Source organism: Silene latifolia, chromosome X (assembly GCF_048544455.1).
Source record: "Silene latifolia isolate original U9 population chromosome X, ASM4854445v1, whole genome shotgun sequence".
NCBI lineage: Eukaryota > Viridiplantae > Streptophyta > Magnoliopsida > Caryophyllales > Caryophyllaceae > Silene > Silene latifolia.
Window position 1 is genome coordinate 274,286,099 of NC_133537.1, and position 20,019 is coordinate 274,306,117.

Below are 20,019 nucleotides of genomic sequence, written 5' to 3' on the forward strand. Positions count from 1 at the left end.
TCTTTATACTTATTTCTTTCTTTATCACTTACACATACCATCCTAATCTTATTGAACTAGATACCCCGATCACTATATAACTAAGCTTAGGATCCCTTGGAAAATCCCGCTAAAACAATTGGCGCCACCGTGGGGCATCTAGTTCTTCAACCAATAAAATTCTCCTTATTATCTTTCAATTAATATTCACACACAAAAATGGTGGAACTCACCATTTGAACAACAATTAGCGGCCGCTCGGCCAAAATCAAGGAATTGGAAACAATCCAAGAGAAAGCGGCTCAGTCAAGGTAAATCAACAGTCAAGGAATCGAGTCTAGCTGAAGAAGAAATTGGAAAATCAAAGCTTCGGGCTCCAAAACCGATTCGAACCAGGAACCCCATTCTCATCCATCATCAAAAACATAGACTTCTCTAATTTTGGAACCCCGGAGAAGGATACATTATCCAGCACTCCAACCATTCCCAATGATGAGACAAACAAAACTGAAGCCGCAATAATGATGGCCATGCTTCAGGAAATCCAAAAACTCCACAACAAAATAGAAAATATACCCGGAGTACTGACCACTCGTGGTCAAGTAGAAATTGATGACTTTGCGGATTCACCCTTGCAGATGAAATTGCAAAGATTGATCTACCCAAGAAATTTATTGTCCCATCCATGAGAACTTATGATGGAACTTCGATTCACAAAATCATGTTGCCATATTCAAACAAAAAATGTTGGTTGCCTCAATACCCGGTGAACTCAGCAAGTCCGCATGTGCAAAGGCTTTGGCACAACCCCTGATCGGAGCAAAGATTACAATGGTTCATCAATCTCCCAAATGGAGGTATCAAGAATTTTTGCGAATTGATCAATGCCTTCAATCAACAATTCGCAAGTAGCGGAGATATGGCCAAAAGACCAAGCAACCTGCTCGGGATAAAGCAACTTCCTGAAGAATCTCTCAAGGAATTCCTGGCTAGATTTGTCAAAGAAAAGGTGGCCATTCCCAGATGTGATGAAGAAACAAAGAAGAGAAGCATTGTGCAAGGAGTCTTGCTTTGATGTGACATCTATGCAGATCTAACCAAGAAAGCATGCCCAACCTTTGCCACTGTTCAATCCATCGCCTTAGAGCATGTCAGATTAGAAGAGGACCTCAACTTCAGGACGAACTCATCCGGAGGAAAGGTGGCTATGGACATACTAACAGAAAAGCTCCTACCGAGAAAGGAGGCAATCCCAGATCAAAGACCCTATTCCAGGCCTGAACGATCTGAAGTCAATATGGCACAAGAACATAAAGGTAACCTCTCTAGCCTCCCAACTATCCCTGAATATAACTTCTCTATTAATACTGCAGGATTAATCAAACGCCTGGAAAACCTGGGAGATACAGTCAGATGGCCAAAGAAATCCGACAACCCCAGGAAAGATCCAACAAGATGGTGTGACTTCCATCAGGACATCGGACACACCACAGAAGAATGCATTCAGCTCAGGAAACAAGTGGCATATCTTCTAAAGAAAGGCTACTTGAAAGATATAATCCAGCAGCCAAAGAATAAAGAAGAAGGACAAAATAAGAGAGACCCAGGAAGCAGCAGAGATCCTCCTCCTCCTCCTCCCATCTATGAAGTCAAATTCATAAATGGAGGATCAGAAATCTGTGGTCTGACCAGCTCTGCAGCCAAGAGAATATCCAGGGAATCCAGACTCCAACCTCCTTCCAGGCCCGAGTCATTGCCTGCTATTACCTTTGATGACTCGGACCGCAAGGAATATCGGGTCTACACCATGACAGCCTGGTAATCACAATGCAAATCAAGCACACCAAAGTATCAAGAATCCTGATAGATGGAGGAAGCTCAATCAACCTGGTGATGCTTGATGTCCTTAAAGCTATGAAGATAGACGAAAGCAAGATCATAAAGAAATCCAGCGTCCTGGTTGGATTCAGTGGAGAAACAAAAAACACCCTAGGAGAAATCAGCTTGCCTACCTATGTGGAGGGCGTGGCTTCATACGAGAGATTTGGAGTAATGGATTGCTTATCCTCATATAATGTAATCCTGGGCAGACCATGGATCCACAATGTCAAAGCAATCCCATCAACATACCATCAATGCGTGAAAATTCCAACAGAATGGGGGATAACCACCATCAGAGGAGAACAAAGGACTGCTCAGGAATGTTACACTCAGGCTTTGAAACCCTCAAAGTCAGGTAAGTCCCTTGCATAGCAATTAAAGTCACCTGTCAGGGAAGAATACATAGCACAAACACAGATGGAAACAGGAGAAGTCATATTAGACCCGAATTCCCGACAGAAAGTACTTGTAGGGTCGATGCACCCGACTCAATCGGACCAAATCTGGTCGCCTTTCTTAAAACTAAAATGTCTTGTTTTGCTTGGTCACACTTTGATATGACTGGTATAGATGCTGATGTTATTACTCATAAGTTGAACATTGACAAATCCTTTAAGCCTGTATAAAGAAAAAGAGAAGAAAATTTGTCTGCAGAGAGGCATGAAATCATCAACCAAGAAGTTGACAAGCTACTGGACATGAGAATGATCAGGGAAGTGATGTACCCCGACGGCTTGCAAACGTGGTAGTCGTCCAAAAGAAAAATGGCAAATGGAGAGTCCGCGTAGATTACACCGACTTAAACAAAGCCTGCCCAAAAGATCCATTTCCCCTACCACACATCGATGCAATGGTAGATGCCACTGCAGGCCACGAAATGTTGACATTCATGGATGCCTCCAATGATTCAACCAGATAAAAATGCACCAAAGAGACAGAAGCACGACTTTCATCATCGAAAGAGGTATATATTGTTATCTTTGCTATGCCCTTTGGATTAAAAATGCAGGTGCAACCTACCAAAGGCTAGTCAACATGATGTTCAAAGATCAGATAGGAGACACCATGGAAGTCTACATAGATGACATGGTAGTCAAATCAAAAAAGGCAGAAGACCACGTCAAAGACCTGGAAGTAGCCTTTCAAATCTTTGGAGAAATTCAATATGAAACTCAACCCACAAAAATGCCACTTTGAGTCTCAAGAGGCAAATTCTGGGCTACATGGTGACAAAAAGAGGAATAGAAGCCAGCCCTGAGCAGATCAAAGCTATCCTGGAGCTAGAACCACCAAAAACAGTCAAAGACATACAAAAGCTGATCGGAAGAATAGCGCCCTACCAACAATGATTCATTTCAAGATCATCGAAAGATGCAAATCATTCTATAACCTCGCTAAGAAAGAACAAGGACTTTCAATGGACCCCCGATCATCAGCCGCCTTTGAAGACCGAAAATATATCTATCCTCTCCCCCTTGCTGGCAAAACCAAGTCAAAGATGAACCCCGACAAGATAACATCGATCCGCAGAAATTGTCGGTGCGATCCTGGTCAAAGAAGGACGGACAACGAAGACTGCCTATTATGTAAGTAAAAGTCTACTCGGATGCAGAGATCGGTATGGCCTACTAGAAAAATATGTTTTAGCTTTAATAATGAGTTGCACAAAATTAAGACCATATTTTGAAAGTCACCCTATAATAGTCAGAACAAATCTTCCTATTAAGTCCGTACTTAGGAGACCAGAATTGTCCGGACGAATGTGCAAATGGTCACCCAGCTAAGCACATACAATATAACGTTTGAACCAAGGACAACAATTAAGTCACAAGCACTAGCAGATTTTGTGGCTGATTTTAGTCCGACCCTAGAACCCGACCTAATAAAAGAAGTAAATAAACCGACTGAGCGACCAAACGGACCTAGAATGGACCCTATTTGTCGATGGAGCAGCCAACACAAGGGGCACAGGCCTAGGTGTAGTACTAAAATCACCACAGGGGGATAAGATAGTACAGCTATAAGTCATTTGTGCATTTGAGGCCACCAACAATGAGGCGAGAATATGAAGCCCGATAGCTAGGATTAAAGGTATGTATTGATCTTGGTGTGCAAAATTTAAAGGTACGCACTGATTCCCTTCTTGTCTCCAACCAGGTAAATGGCATATATATCTTGCAAAAGACCCCAAAATGATGCTTTATCTAGATGTTGTTCAAATGCTAAAATCAAAGTTTAAAAACTTTAATATTGACCAAATTTCCGGGGGACTTAAATACCAGGCCGATGCCTTAGCCGGCCTAGGGTCCAACTTTAGTCCCCTTGATTTTGACAAAATACCCATTGTGCATTTATTAGAACCTGCAATAAACAAACAAGATGAAAGTTTCCCAATCTACATTGCTAATTCTTGGACGAAACCTTACTATGATTGGCTACAACAGGGAATCCTACCCTTAAATAAACAAGATGCCGAGCACCGAAAATAAAAGCGCTTCAGATATCGTTATTGACAACGTGCTTTTTAAGAAATCGCAGTCGGACCTTACCTCGGATGCCTGGAACCACGGGAAGTCGAACAGAGATTATCGTAAATCCATGAAGGATCTTGTGGAAATCACAAAGGTGGAAGAAGCCTGGCAAGCAAAGTACTCAGAACAGGATATTATTGGCCCACCTTAAGAGCCGATTGCCTGGATTTTAGCTCTAAATGCAAAGCCCGTCGATTCACGGACCATACATCCATCAGCCATCTGAGGAACTACATTCCATATCCGCACCCTGGCCATTTATGAAGTGGGGCATGGATATAGTAGGAAAACTACCTCAAGCACCCGGACAGAAAGTTTTCATGCTAGCAATGACTGACTACTTCTCCAAATGGATAGAAGCTGAATCATACAGGCAAGTCAAGGAGAAAGATGTCATAGCATTCATCAAACATAATATCATATGTAGATATGGCATCCCCTCTGAAATAGTATGCGACAATGGCACACAATTTGTGGGAAAAAGAACAGCAGCCTTCTGTGCCCAATGGAACATCAATCTGGTAACATCCACGCCAGGATATCCAAAAGCCAACGGTGGGCGAGAATCCGTAATAAAGTGGTGATCACCGCATAAAGAAAAAGCTGGAAAGAAGAAAAGGTAGATGGGTCAAGAGCTCCCCCGGTCCTTTGGGCCGAGAACCACGCCTAAAACATCCACCTGGCCAAACCCCTACTCCTTGGTCTATGGATGTGAAGCGAATACCGGGCCGAGGTGGACATTCCATCAGCCAGATGTAGCCTGAACACAACAACAAACAACATACCTCTAATGGAGGATAGCCTGGACTTAACAGAAGAGCTAAGAGATGCAGCAAGCATCAGATTAGCAAAGATACCAAACAAAGAGTTGCAAGAAGCTACAACAAGACCTGTCAAAGCCAGGGTGTTCGGGGTAGGAGACCTCGTTCTCGGGAAAGTATTCCAAAACACAAAAGAGAAGAATGCTTTGGCAAATTGGCCCCAACCTGGGAAGGCCCCTATCCGATTGATTCAATAGTCGGCCAGGGAGCTTATAGACTACAAACCCTGGACGGAGAGATGATCCCAAGAGCTTGGAATATTACACACTTAAAACTATTTCACATATAGAATATATTTGCACAATCCAGGTATAACTTTTCACTTTAAACACTTCTTGCCTGAAAACTACATGTATGATACTTGCAATTATATGAATAAATGCCGTATATGATTTCTTCCAATTATGTGCCCAAGTACTTACCTATACTCTCATAATTACTTAGTGAAATCTTCAACACTTGTTTTACATATTGCATCTTATTTAAAAACAAATCTTAAAGATTGGGGGCCACCCCCACCAAATATCCAACTGATATCCAAAATTCAGTTGCAAAATAGGCCTTTAAATATTGAGCTCAACATAACATACAAACCTGGAAAATCTATTCCTAGACTGTATGACATAAATGGGTCATAAGCCCTCCAGACAGGCAAGGGACATAAGCCCTCCGCATGTGCAACAACCCCACCCATAACACATTAAAGCGGCCTGATCGATCGAATAAGCGCGATCGATCCAATCGAAAAAATTGGCTCGATCCAATCATATAAGCGAGATCCAGACACGTCTAACATCACAAAAGTACTTTGTCAAAACACAAAAAGAAGCAAAACAAAGACCAAATATTTATTCACCCAAAATAATTGGCCCTACCTAATAACCATCCATTCCAGGGACATCCCCCCTGGATGAGCCAAAAAAGTTTCTGATATACTCTAAATATTCATTCCAGGGACATTCCCCCTGGATAGACCAAAACCCAAAAGAAAAACAAAACTAAGTTATTTTTGAGCCAAGAATCGACTCACAACCATCCACCATCTCCGATCACCGGACTTTGCCTTGGAAGGAGGAGAATCCACTTCTTCTTCTTGACCCATGTTGGCCAAGTCGGGATCTCGAGCATCCAAAGTCGTCTCATCTCGGTCCGGATTCCAATCAGCCCGGTCGATTCTGGGTCCCTCATAGCATCAACCCGACCTTTTCCGAAGAAACCGAGCCGCATCGCCCAACCTCGCCTCCACTAACTCCTTTTCAAGCAGCAAGCTCTTCATTCTTTTTCAATCGATCCGCATTGCCCGCTTCTCACCTCCAACTCCACTGACGACCTTCTCAAGATTTTTCGCAGCCACCTCACAAACTATAGCACCCTGGTTGACTCCTTAGCTGCTGTCAATCGAGATTGAGCACCACTTCATTACCCCCGGATGAGTGCAGTCACGGTTTAGCCTATCCGACTTTTCCTCCAAATGGTAACCTTGGCTCAGGCGTCCCTAAGCCGACAAGCAGAGCTGACCAAAGATCCAACCCCTGCGTACATGCAAAATCAATTAGGCAAATACAAGGCAAAACAAAAAGCACATAAACAATTAAAAAATATCCCTCTACAACTAACCTCTCTAGCCTGGGAAGCGAGTTCGGCACCCTTGTTACAAGAGAAGTCGAATAGAAACCACCCTGGTAGACGAATCAAGGGTACTAGCAGACAATAGTTGGTCGCTCATCTTTGCAGAAAACTCATCTATCCGAGCCCGGGCATCATCCATGTCATCAATCCTAGCAGGCACTTGCCTTATACTCGAGTGGTCGAGCCGGGATAGGTCTGTTTCCCTCCTTCCTCCTCTTCCGAATATCATCCTCCCTCTTTCTTTTTTGAGCCTGGACGACCTCTGGTGACACTATCCTGGGCAGATCTTGAGGAGGCCTGGACATCGAAATCGGGATATCCAAAGTCTTGTCACTCCCACTAGTTTCTCGGCTCTTGACCGCTCAAAGCAATCCTAGCCACTCCAGCCTTCAAATCCTTTGCAGAAAAGCTAGCCACCTAGCGAGAAGATCTAAACACTGGATATATAAAAAATATATACGTAAATATCAAACCAAAAAGCAACAGGAAGACAAAACCAACATAAAAGCAAGCAGAAGACGTACAGAAAGAGCAAGAGAACTAGGCTTGCCTTTGGGTACTTTAACCCTGATCGCTTGGTCTTCATATACCGGGGCAACAATTCCCCGCCCAAGCAAGTGGCCAGGCCCTCTCTTCCTCGGGAATGGCAAGGAAAGCATCTATCCTTGCAATAGCCTCTTCATCTAGAGGATCGTGATTCCAATCAGGAGCTACAAACATTACAAAAACAAAATATACAGGTAAGACTTATGTACCTCACTCTTATTCAATATAACTACAAAATAAAAGTACAGGAAACCTACCACTCTCCAAAGGAGGATATCTCAGGTAATCAAAGCCCGATCCCGAGTCTCGTCCGGAAAACGGGAAAGTCTTTGCCCAACTCTTGTCGTCTCTAATCCAGGTTAGTAATCAATGGAGTCATCTTTGACTTAATTCTCAAATTAAAACGACCAATGAAGGATTTTTAAAATGATATACTGCCTTAATATCATTGAGAGTAATCACAAGATTGTGTTTAGCGCATAAATTTTCTATGGAATGAACAAGTTTCCAAACCATCGGCATAATCTGGAAAGGTGACACTTCCATAGCACGGATGGTGTCAATCATTAAGGGAGTAAAAGGTAACTTACAGCCAGCTTTGAATGCCCACTCGAAAATACAGAACCAACCAGGTGATACCCAGTTAGCCCTAACTGGACAAGACTCAGGAATCCATACCTCAGTTGATTCAGGAATTATTTTCTTCTCCCTTAGTATCTTGTCATAATTTGTTTTCAACAAGTTCTCTTCAGGAAAGTAAGGATCCAAAGATTGAAGGGCAGTGAAAATGGAATCCTGGTACTTAAAAGCAACAGCACGAGCAGGAGGATCAATCTCCATCACTTCCTCTTCCTGAACGTTTGTAGGTTCAGGCTCGGCAGCAGCAGCTTTCTGGGATGTAGGGCGTTTCTTTGCTCCCATGTTCTTAAGTGTTTTGATTTATTATAGAAATTATTGAGAAAATACGTAACGGGATTATCGAGAAATTTGGAAGAATTCAGGAAGAATTTTAGAAGAATATTTAGCAAAGAAAGTGGAGAAAATTTGGTGAAAGATAATCTTGCCCTAAATACCGTATTTATAGGAGATGAATAAACGGCATGAAAAACCTAGGGATTGCAAAACTCTCAGCATGACATCACCTAGCCGTTATAGTGTTCAACGGTAACTAGGAGTCTAAGAGTCATTGATTAAGTGTAAGTCTCTTAATTATTTAACCCGGTAAATTTGACATCTCACCCCTGGCCGGATCCAGCACGGGTAAAATGTCAAGGGGCAATTGTTAGGCCCAGTTTAGCCTGGTCTGACCATAACTGGGCCCGACTCGGCAAGGTGATTGATCAAGACAGAACCGGACAAATCGACTACTATTTAGTCATTTTGAAGAATATTATGGCAAGAAGACTACTAAATCCTGGAAAGGAAGCCTGATAGTCAGTATATTATAGCTTGGCGGAGTACTAGATACAGCCTGGATTAAGCAGATAAACAGGAAATGCGATTGTATAAGCCAGATAACCATGCCCTATTCTCAAGGAAGACCAAGTCCAAGCCTAAGACTATTTAATCCATGAATCTGGACGGAAAGAGGAGAAAAGGCTAAAGATTGGTTGAGTTGAGAACGGGTCAAGCGAACTAATAGGAAGCATGCCCTATTATTCCGGCAACAACTCCTATCTTTGGGGAGAACGTTATACATTTATAACGTTATTCATTGTAACGTTGGAAGGGCAGTAGAGTACTATAAATAGGAGAATTTAACAATTGTAAAGGATATTCATTATTAGTTAATTTTATCTACACTTTATCTTTTACTCTTGAGCATTCAAATATTGATACAACATTGTGCCCGGTCGATCAAAATAATAAAAACGTTATTCTTTATACTTATTTCTTTCTTTATCACTTACACATACCATCCTAATCTTATTGAACTAGATACCCTGATCACTATATAACTAAGCCGGATCCCTTCAGGAAAATCCTGCTAAAACAAATACCTAAATATTTCTCTAATATTTTAAACATTAAGTTGTTGTATCAAATAAAATTTTATTTTCTCGAAATTATACTAGAAAACTATAGTTTCGGATCAGATCGAATATCCAACTGTTTTAATTCTAATATCCATATCCAAACCAAAACCAAAGATTTCGGATCAAATATCCAAACCAAACTTAACTTTCGGATCGGATATCCAAAAATTCGGATCGGATATCGGATCAGTTTGGATAATCGTATTTTCTGCTCAGCCCTAGTAAATGGTGTTAAAAAACCGATTTTTGAACTCGTGGCCGATAGTTTTGGTTGGTCAAAGCTTTTTTAATGAATAAACTTTGACTGACCATAATTCCCGACTACGAGTTGAGACGTCGGTGAATTCTTTTTCAAACTGAAGACCTCTTAAAGAGGGTCAATTTGAAAAAAAAAATATCGTATTCTGAACTTGTGCTCAAAAGTTATTGACGGTCAAAGTTTTTTTGCAAGAAAAGAGGGATACATCTTAGAAAATAAAAAAGTTGAGGGGTATACGAAAGAATATCCCAAAATACTATTCACACTAGTCAAATTGATCCAAAAACTATTAGGGCGGATATGGATCTCATATTTCTAGACCATGGAATCTGAGTTAAGCAAGGGCGTCTAAGCTCCGATTTTGATCATCAAATTTACAAGTTTTGTTGATAAAATTCAATACAAACCTTGAAGTATACTACTACCTCCGATTCTTTATAACAGGAAGTTTAAGAGTTTACCATGTGCGTAATTGGCTTATAATGGTCTTTATAACACGAAGTTTTATTCAAAAGGGTGTTAAAAATACTATCTACAGTAGTAAATCGTATTGCGGGTTTTTATACGACGAATATGGATCTCATTTTTATAGACCATGGATATGAGTCGGGTCTATCTGGAAAATTTAAACGAGTCCGGTCTTGTCGTTGAGACTCATAAGTCATACCCTAGCTAGACACATTTTGTTTTAGTATTAAATATCCCAATTGTTAAATCTCGTCAACAAGTTACTACAACAAATCACCGATAATATTAACAACTACTCAAACTAACTCTCTCATCTCTTTCATCCTAGTTAAACCGCAAGTACTAAATATTTCACTAAAAACCAAACACAAAGCCTAAACCCGCTTTCAAAACTTTTATTTTTTCGTAAATAATGAATCGACTAATTATCATCGTCATCAAATTACTAATTATCGTCGACAGTATTAATGAAATACCTCCAAAGTCTAAACACTTCAATTTATAGCGTTAAACTAATCGAAGCAACATTAGATGAATTAAAACAACGTTGAACTAATAAAACTAAACGAATTGAAACATTGCCAAACTAATCGATTTATAAAAAAAATAGAGGGAAGGTGTTGAACGTGGAACAATAAACAATAAAGTCCAATCCTAGACATAAACGTGTGACCACCACGTCTACACCTGAGCCAGACCTTGAACAACCACGTTCAACAACCCATGTGGGGACGTGGTGGTCGCAAGTCCTTTGTGACACCCCCATACTCCAAGTGCCTTACCAGGATCACTCAGGTATAAATACGTCACCATCTCGGTTTCCCGAGGTAATGATAATCATAAGACAATAACGAAACAACATTTAAATAGTTTAAGTTTAGTGAATAAATACAATCCAAAACCAAATGCCCAAAATCCGGGTTACATGTTCTCAAAACGACTGTCTAATCAACTGAATGAAATGTCTGACAAACTACTCAAGCTACAGCGGAAGACTCTATCATCTGAAGGTGACACTTCCTAGCTATCCCATGTATCTCGACTCATACCTGCTCAACAACTGCTCACCATCCCCGAATGGATCACCACAGTTTTTAAAAACAATAAACGGGGTCAGTACTAATCACACAACTAATATAACTGAACAATACAACAAACAACACAGCTCAACCGTCATAGATATACTCCAAACTCCATCATCAACTCCACAATACTGACTACACACTAAAGTGTGTAGCCCTGCCAGAGTACCCATCGCAACAGGTTACTCCTCGCTGCAAGTGGGGGACCGCAGCCGTTTCCACCTAAGCCCCGCTCATCTCCGTCGAGCGATAAACCCAAATCCATTAATGTGCACATCCCTTCTTTGGCGGGTTCCACAGAAGGCGAATAATGGGCGTGAAGCCACTCCCGCAAGTGACTCCACTCAGCCAGGGACGCACCCCGAAGAACACAGGCAGATACAATCAATCACAACTACTATCAACAACCAAATCCAACAACCGTCACAATACGAATATGATAATATTCAACAATCACAAATCACAACCAACACATCATGTGACTAATACTGAGTAGGGAAACCCTACCTCTGGAATGCAAAACAGTCAGACGGTCTCAACAGCTGTTATCAAAAGGCCTCCTCTACGAATCCTCCTCCTAACATACGATCATACAATTACTAACAATCATAAAAGACAACAAAACCCCCAAACCCCTAAATTAGGGTTTAAACAACCTTAACTAAATACCATAAAAACAGTACGTAGATCTTACCCTCGACGCAAGGATCACAAGAATGTAAAGAGCGATGAATTCCGACCTCCCAAGCTCCGGGATTTGTCAATAATGCGACGGATGCGAAGTAAGTAGGTTGCAATGTGACACCCTTAAATCTAGCCTTAATTATATACGTAAATTCTACAGAAAAACTGGTAGGATATGTTTGTAAATGGTTGAACTAGTCCAAAAACCTGCAATTTCAAAATAAATTTCTAACTAAACCATTCACAACCAATTCCAACTCAAGAAGAGTGTCATAACCCTGCAACAGCTGATAAACTAACTTACATATATAACTAAAGACGCGGAAATATATGGATACAAACCAAAAATAAAAAGGGAGACATATGTCCCTTCAAATTATATACAAACCAAAAGTGTAAAAGGTTGACTAATAAAATAGCCAAAACTAGGTCCAAGGTTCCTTGCTCACTAGCCGTCTGTGACCCCAAACAAAGCATCAACAACCTGTCAATCGCATTTTATACAAACACGAAAGCCACAATTCAGTGGGGAGTAACTTCGAGTCCTCCCAGCCACGAATCGTCAAAATTAATGTAACATGTAATGTAACATGTAAACAATTTGATAAACCATTTACTTATCATGTATGCTAACAAATGACCCCTAAACTGACCAAACTAAACTATCATGTGAATCAGATAACAAATAGTAATCCAAACTTTATCAATCAGAACCGCTTACATCTCACCTATTACGATTCATAAAATCACCATACAAGAAAGGGCAATATATCAAAGACAGGCATAAGTTCTTAGTCCCGTCAATAGTCACTTTGTAACTCAAGTCTATACCACGAGGTAGGGAAGGTAATCGAACCGGTATCTTGGCTCAGCGGTTACTATTAAGAAAACATGGCCAAGAGACAACACAACCCTAGCCTAAAATCACGAGACCTAGACATGCGGATACACACCACCGCACCCAAGACTCACAACTTTTTTTAAAACAAAGTGAAGTGAGTACCCTAAGGACACCACCGAAGGGTCGGCTAGTACTTAAGCTGACCCCATACTATCAAAATTAGTACCTGAGGTCATGCCCCAACTTGGATAAACATCCACTAGTCAGGAACACAAAGGCTATCAAGCAGTGAACATATACTCGTCAGAGACTATAAAGACCTATCTATGATGAAGGCCGAAATACTCACCTAGGACCTAGTCACAGCTAGTCCCAGCTTGAATATTTTAGCCCACACCACCCAAAACTCACCACATAAGTCAAGTAAGACACCCACTTAACCTTAAGAGGGCAAAAAGTCCTACTTACCAACATAAATTCTAACATTCTATCATGTGAAAGCTATATAAATGTCTATTTAAGATACAATCCCAACAGTTCCTCAATAAGAATTCAATACTAATTTCCAATCCTAACAATTATAACAATATAAAAGGCTTTAGGGAAAACTAGGGCCATTACTACAAAATAAGAAGCTATTTAAATTCAACTAACTAAATAAGAAACTATTTAAATTCAACTAATTACACATGTGAAATAGAGATATAATAAATGGCCTAAAACAAGAAAAAGGCCGATTATCTAATTCATTCAACCGAATTTTTACCCGCAACCCCACTGCGACGATGTACGGGTCAAATTGCGGCCGACCAATCACTCAATTAATCGACATCGCATCAGTCAAAGGGACTAAGGCTCAGTTTTCGGCACAATCAACAAAACATTTCAATTATAGCTATAAAATTCATTTTGAGCCTATTAATTACCATTTCATTTTGTAAATTATCCTAACATGTGATAATTGTCAATATAACATAATTTTTCTACCATTAGCATAACTTTTAGCTACTTTTATGATTCTCTTAACAAATTTAACCATGTATACTCATTCTAATTATATCCATGATGAACTTAAAATGACGGACAAGGCATGGAAAACCGCGAAACAAGCAACGGACCGACCCGGGCCAACCCCAAGAGACGGGGCGGGTCATGTGCTGCTGCCGCCACGCTGCTTCGACGCCGCCGCACCATTTCTTCTTTTTTTTTTTCATTTTTATACATTATAAGACCGTCTGAAAATTAATTAATCGTCCCCAATTCAATTTTGATAATTTAAACTAACAAAAGGCACAATTTAAGCTAACAATTGACATGCATGCAACCATTCTAAACATGTGAAAACTAATTCTCAAACAAAAATTCACCAAACATACAAAAATCAAAAACATGTGACGATAATTCGTCGAGTAGCTCGAAATATGTTACCTTAAGCTAGAAAATGAGCAATTAGTCCTCAAAATCGAAACCCTAACCACAACTAACCGCTATCCTCTACAATATACGAGTCCCCGAACTCGTCTTCCAATCCTTCACCTAATTAAACAATAAAAACACAAAAATTAAACACAAAACCGAAATCACCGAAATTTGGTCTTAAAATAACTTAATGAAAATTGAAATTAGAACATACTAAGTCGTAGATCTCGGCGAGGGGATTCCGGAAAGGTAAATTTCGCGAAAAACGGACAAGAAACGAAGGAGATATGGTGAATTTGAGCTTGATTTTACCAAAAATGGTGTTTTGGTCTTTGTGAGGTTGAAGATGACGGTGGGAAGCAAGGAAAATCAGAAAAAAATAAAGGGGAAGGGGGTTTGATGCGTGAAAGGGAGAAAGGAAAGGAGGGAGTCGGGTTTGAGTCGGGATTTTTCGAGTCGGTTTTGACTCGTTTCAATAATAATTAAATCCGTAAGTCAAACGCAAATTCCGTCAAGTCCAAAGTTTTTAAACACGAGATTACAATAAAATTGAGTATTCATACGACCCATTTCCAATTTCGTTTACCCATCGTTCAAACGAATTGTCATTTTCCCCCCGATACGCCCTTATTTCGAAATAAAAGATTTTACACGGTTTAAACTATTTTTAAACATCTCGAAACTATCAAAATAAATACTTTTCTTCAAAATATAATAAAATTATATTTCTTTAAATTACTTTTACTTTAAATACTTAATTATCACTTTTATTTCGATTAATAAATTATTTCTGAAATATATTAACGGTCCGAAATTTACGGGGCGTTACATGCAATCTCTTTTCAAAGTAATTAAGTTTCTAAAAGCGTTTTATGAAAGTGACGGAAAGGTTTAAATACTAAATCGCATTATTAACAAAACCCGACAAAACACTACCCGTAAACCGGGCTACTCGATCGAGTAACAGACATACTCGATCGAGTGCCGCCTACTCGATCGAGTACCAAGGCTACTCGATCGAGTACCCTACAGGTCAGAAACTGTTTTAAACTGCAAAACACCCTTAATCGACAGAGTAAGGCCCACTCGATAGAGTACCCAGAGACTCATAAAACCGTAGTATTACAGTCTTCCCTCCTTAAAAAGAACTTCGTCCCCGAAGTTCAAACCACAACAAAACAAAGACATACTACTACACTCCCGACACAACAACCAAAACAAAACTCAACATAAAAACATGCTACTAACCAAACTCAACCCGACTCAACCACAACAAAACATACCGACACATACCGACACAACACCAAAAAGGGTTTAAAAAACTCTTAAAAACTCTTTGCGATCATCTCCTACCCCCCTAAAAGAAACAAGGTTACGTCCGTAACCATACATACCTGATCAAAAAGGAAAGGGTAACGCTCTCTCATGGCCTCCTCTGCCTCCCATGTAGCTTCCTCAACCTCGTGGTTAGACCAAAGGATCTTAAGCAAAACTATCTCACCACTCCTAGTCTTCCTAACCTTCCGGTCAAGGATCTGCTTAAGCACCTTAAGATAAGACAAAGACTCATCTAGCTCTATGCTCTCTGCCTCTAACACATGTGACGGATCACTCACATACTTGCGCAACTGAGATACATGAAACACATTATGCACTCTCTCCAACGCAGCTGGTAAAGCCAAACGATAAACAACCTCTCCAACCCGGTCTAAGATCTCATAAGGTCCGATGAACTTCTGACTCAACTTGCCTTTCTTCCCAAATCTCATAACCCCACGCATAGGAGACACTTTCAGAAGAACCTTGTCCCCAACCTGAAACTCTATATCCTGGCGATGTAGATCTGCATAACTCTTTTGCCTATCCTGAGTCGCTCTCATCCTTTCCCTGATCATCTTAATCTGCTCAACCATCTCATGTACCATCTCTGGTCCTAGAACCACTGCCTCAGCACTGTCGTCCCAACAAATCGGACTCCTACATCTCCTTCCATATAAGGCCTCAAGAGGTGCCATGCCAATACTGGTGTGATAGCTGTTGTTGTAAAAAAACTCAATCAAATCTAATCTCTGTTCCCAACTACCACCAAAGTCCATCACACAAGCTCGTAACATATCCTCAAGATTCTTGATTGTTCTCTCTGTCTGACCATCTGTCGTAGGATGAAACGCTGTACTCATCTTCAAAGTTGTTCCTAAAGATTCCTGCAGCTCTTTCCAAAACTTTGAGATAAATCTCGCATCTCTGTCAGATACTATGTCCTTAGGGATCCCATGTAACTTCAGCACATTCTTCCGATAAGCCATAGATAATTGTGCCTTAGTCCATGTATCTTTCTTTGGCATAAAATGTAATACCCGCCCTTTTAGGGACCCTTTGACCAGCGTTGACTGACCTTGGGAGCGGGAATAGTTCTTAGAAGTGCGTGCCAAAGCTATCTTGGGTTACGAGTTATGAGTGGTGCTCGATAGAGTAGAGGCTACTCGATCGAGTAGCGTGGTTACTCGATCGAGTAGGGGTCACTCGATCGAGTATGTGTGGTACTCGATCGAGTATCGGGTTTTCAGCGAGGGTTTTTAATCGCGTTTTGTTAAATCCGCAAATCATTTCCGCATCATTCCTCCAACCCTTTAGTCGCCTCTTCCCCTTCCCTTCACCATAAAACCTCCATGGAAGCCCTTTTGAAGGTTCTTGTGCTTTAGGAGAGCATAGCTTGAGTCGGGTAGCGGTCTTTTGCCGGGTTTCTCCTTGTAGGTATGTTGTCATCATCATCCGTATCCTTGTCTTTAAAATTAGGGTTTGCTTGGTAGTAATAGATGATTGTGTTGTGGTTATAGGCTTTGCTTGATTGCTGGATATGTCATATGTTGGCATGGATTGGTTGCAGTTGCGTAAAGGTAGGTTCGCCTACTCAGTCTCTGTAGATGATCTAGTGCGTCGGTTGTTGTGGTTGTTGTGTATTATCGTAATTGTTTCAGACGGTTGTTGATGTTGTATTGTGATTGCTGATTGTTTGTCTCTGGTTCTCGAGATGCGTTCTCCGCTGAGTGGAGTCACTTGCGGGAGTGGCTTCACGCCCTAGTTTCGCCCTTTGTTGAACCCGCCACGGAAGGGGATGTGCACATTAATGGGACAGGGTTATCGCTCGGTATGATGAGCGGAGATTTGGTGGGTACGACTGCGGTCCCCCACTGGCAGGGTTGGTCCAGTGGACAGTCGGTGATGGAGATTGGTTGGAGTGGGTGTGATTGTGCGTGTGACTGATTGTGTTGGATTGTATTGTTAGATGCTATTGGCTTTGTTGTGTCTTATCTCAGTACTGACCTTGTGTGGTTGTCTTGTTGTTTATGTGTCTGCCGTGATCCCTTATGGTGAGCAGTCTGTCTTAGCAGGTGTTGATATCGTTGATAGCTGGAGTCCGGGCAGGGATGAGTCTTCTCGAGATTTGGTAGTTATAGCGAGTAGCCTTTGAGTTGTATCTTTTATATCATCATTTGGTTTTAAATCACTTGTGATGTAACATAATAGTTCTTTTATCGACATTTGATTATTACTGTCCTCGGGTAACCGAGATGGTAATGCCCTTATATGCTAAGGAAGGCCTAGTTAAGGCTCCTCTGGATATGGGGGTGTTACAAAGTGGTATCAGAGCGACGATTTTGGAACCTGTAACAAATGAATTTAATGAACGTAGTGAGTCTAATAAAATGAACCTGGTGTATGTATAATGGGAGCCCCGCTGATGCTAGATTTTGGGCGAGTAGGCGCCCTCATTTTAAAATCTTGGCCCCATGATACTTAAACCAGTCACGGGGTATGGGAATGTGGAGTCCGTGTGTACATATGTGATGTGTATGTTAGTTGTGTCGGAATTATTTGAGGTTGAGTCTTTGCTAACGCAGAGATGGGTATAGTAGTTACGTTTGGATGGTGCTTAGTGAAGCATTGGCGTGATTAGTGAGCTTATACGATGATTATGAGAAACGTGACAAAAGTTTATTTGATAGAAATGCGTGAAAATGTGAAAGTGTATGCTGTGATATGAAAGTGATCAGGTTAGTGTTTGCTTCAGGTCGATAATAGCGGTAAGCATATATGAGTTATAATTCCTTTCATAGCTATAAAGATGATAGTGAAAGAATTGTTGAGTTATAATATGAGACATAGCATATAGTAATGCATATATGCCTTGTTTATTGGTTGAAATTTTCTGCTGCGTGACAATCGATTTATGTAAGATGATTTCCTTATGATGGGATTTGGTTATATGATAGATTGATTTGTTATGTAGAGTATACATTATATTTTTATGACATATGAAAGAATGAATTAATGTTAATTATATGTTTCATGTTGATATGAACCTGAGTTTAGTAGTAATGTGGTGAGATAAAGTTAAGTATGGTATGATGACGTGATTATGCTTGTGAATAACTCGGTAGCAAGTAAACCGAGTTGGGTAATTTGTTGTAGCATAGTATGACATAAGCCATGATTGTTGAGACGATATGGTATGCTTGAGTAATAATGGTAATATGTGAACGAGTGTGATAATTAGTGCCGAATTCCGAACTTTGTTTGGAATCGACACGCGATATTGTTTTTGCAGGAATCTTCGATCTACTTCGTAGTTTTGACCATGTACTTGACTATACTTGACCGAGTGCGAGTGCTTACTAGACCGAGTAGAGGGCACTCGATCGAGATGTGGAAATTTTCTGCAGATACTCGACGAAATAGCGCCTACTCGATCGAGTAGAGGGCACTCGATCGAGTACCCTAGGCACTCGATCGAGTAGGCTACAGTGCAGAAGTTCTTACGGGTTTCATAAAACCCTCACTTTTCTCATTCCTTTTATTCCATCTCCTTTATTTCGAAACCCTAAGCCTAAATTCCTCTCAAAAGATCTTCTCATCTTGTGTTGGTAGTGATTCTTGGGGTTGTTTTGCTTGTTTATTTTCGTTCTTTTACTCTCTTACTTAATCAAGGTATGATCTTTCCTCTATTTACATGTTTTATTGCTTTAAATTTGTTGGAATGTAATCTGAAAATTTTCAATTTATAGGGGGAAAATTATTGCTTTTAATTGTGGTAATATGACTCACATGCCTTCTTTCCTTGATTGTTGGTGATTAATTGCTGTAATATAGACTAGAAATTGCCATTTGGGGGCCGAAATTTCTAGGGTTATGAAATCAAAAATTTATTTTGATTGTTTTACATTGATTAGATGATGGAATTGAGTACTATACATTGTTTGTATCATATTGAAGAATGAATTTTGATGATTTTCACCTTAAAAAGTTGCCTTAAAACTCCGTCTTAAAAGTGCCCCAAATTGAAATTCGTCTTCTATATTTGAAATTTGGTGTTGAATATGAATGTTTAGGTGAGGGATAAACTTCAATATGATAGTGGTAATGTTAATTGATGGGGAATATGTCAAATTTGTTACAGCTGTAGAGACCGTCTGACAAGCCTAACTGAATTGTTTTGTGTCTAATAACGAAAGTTGATGATGATATGTTCTAAATTACTTTTCTATGAGCATGTACAAGTACCTCACATGTTATTAAGAGTGTGTATGGAGTAACATTGAATCATGCTAGGATGTTAGAATTGGATGGGTATGTGTGTTCGCCATGATAAAGTTTTCACAACTATTGAACATGAGTGGCTATAAACCGAGTTTGCATATCAAATTGGGAATTCGTTAGTGACGTGTGTACTTAGCTTCGCATTCAAAGTTCAAATGTATGAATTATGTGCTTCACATGCCTATACAAATTTGTTTAAGTTATATGCTGAAACAGATGCCGAGACCGAACGTAGGGACCCGTCA

General features: G+C 40.3%; 1 long non-coding RNA gene across 1 annotated transcript; it reads right to left on the minus strand.

Annotated features, from left to right (window-relative positions):
• Nucleotides 1-12,207: 12,207 nt before the first annotated feature.
• Nucleotides 12,208-14,540, minus strand: LOC141621822 (uncharacterized). Its single transcript, XR_012532705.1, has 3 exons — nt 14,391-14,540; nt 14,186-14,293; nt 12,208-12,400 (listed from the first exon to the last, which is right to left on the minus strand). It is a non-coding gene; the product is annotated as an uncharacterized LOC141621822 (long non-coding RNA).
• Between the last annotated feature and the right edge of the window lie 5,479 nt (nt 14,541-20,019).